The following is a 1591-nucleotide window of genomic DNA, read 5'->3' as shown; positions in this document are numbered from 1 at the left end:
ATTCAGTATTGTTACACCCGTGCCCTAACCTGATCTAATTTGAACTGTTGTGATAGGTCTCGGACCAGAATGGGAAAGTACCATAGGATTTTGGCTCGCAGCTACCCATTGCAGAAGGGGGAGAGATGACCCCACATACTTGTGTATTACTTGCCTATCAAACTGGGGGGGATTCAAACCTGATCCTAGACGGTAAGTGACCCGACACACCACACTCGAATCCCGACATGCACCAAAACTTCCAGAAAACTATGAGCACAACCTAGGATAACTAACTGTGCAAGACTAATGAGTGGACAACAAGTAGTCAAGATAGAAAACTATCTTAACCACAGGAAATATGCCACCGGAAGCAACTGGGCCTGAATTCGGTGGTCATCTGTGCTGCTGAACTGGCACAAATTCCTGTGGACCCCACCTCCCGGATTGGGAATAGCCCCAGATGAGCACAAGCACCCTCCTATATTTCTCCCATGACTTGTGTTTCGTAGGAGTCCAAGGAGACGGGCCCACGTGTCCTAAAGGTCGGATTAACCTACTTGGGTCGGACTAGGACTAACCAAATCGGCCTTAAGGACCTAACTTACTACATAAGTGGAAATGAAGAATCATTTCCTCATTTCTCACTTGTATAAGTCATGGGAGAGGGAAGGAAGAGAAGAGAAAGGAAAAAAGAGGAAGAGGAAGGAAGAAGAAGAAGGGGAAGAAGGAGTTTGGAGCTCACCTTGGTTCTAGTTGCCCGCATCTTTGCCAGAATCCCCACCAGAGGTAGGTTCCACTTCTACTACATACCATCGTTTGTCACACCCCGTTCACACTGAACCGGAGCGGTGACCGAGTTAACACCGGTTAACCCAAACCTGCCAGGATCATCAGATACTGTATTCCACCACAGCATACACACTCTAACATCAATTCATCAGATCAGCGGAAGACTAAAATTTACCTGTAAATAATTCCCATATACTTGATACCCAAATGATGATACCATGATTATATACATTTGGGCCCGAAGGCATGATATATACACAAAAAGAATAAAGTTCAAATATCAAGTATATACAGGAATTCATCAAAATCATCAGAGTACACAGCTCGGCTCGGTAGTGGGGCTCAACACGGCCTCAAAACTGCTGTCCCGTAGCACAGCTCTCACACGCGCAGTCTACGCCGTGCTCAAACTCCTCAGGGGTCCACCAGTCCTCCTCTGGAAACTCGACTGTGGGACCCACCCCATGCTCCTCAGATGCATGACCTGCAAAATCATCTAAAAAGGGGTGTATACGTGGAATGAGCTCACTAGCTCAGTAAGTAGAGAGGTGGACCACACACAACAGTCCACACAATCACAACACATCATATGCTCTACATGCCATGCAAGTCATTTTAAATCACATACACCTAATCAACATTACTAAGTCTTTGGTTTTAGTGCTACTACAACCACAGTGCACGTATACTCCGGGTACGAGCCGCGAACTCCCTCCCACGATACACCCATAGGGCTGTTGGAGAAGGCCCACCGTGAGTACTCGGAAAAATAAAGACAATGCCGTCCACCGGCTCTCAACAGAAATGTAAATGATTGAAA

The sequence above is a fragment of the Macadamia integrifolia genome, chromosome 6, assembly GCF_013358625.1.
Source record: "Macadamia integrifolia cultivar HAES 741 chromosome 6, SCU_Mint_v3, whole genome shotgun sequence".
NCBI lineage: Eukaryota > Viridiplantae > Streptophyta > Magnoliopsida > Proteales > Proteaceae > Macadamia > Macadamia integrifolia.
Note: the sequence above shows the minus strand (reverse complement) of the source record.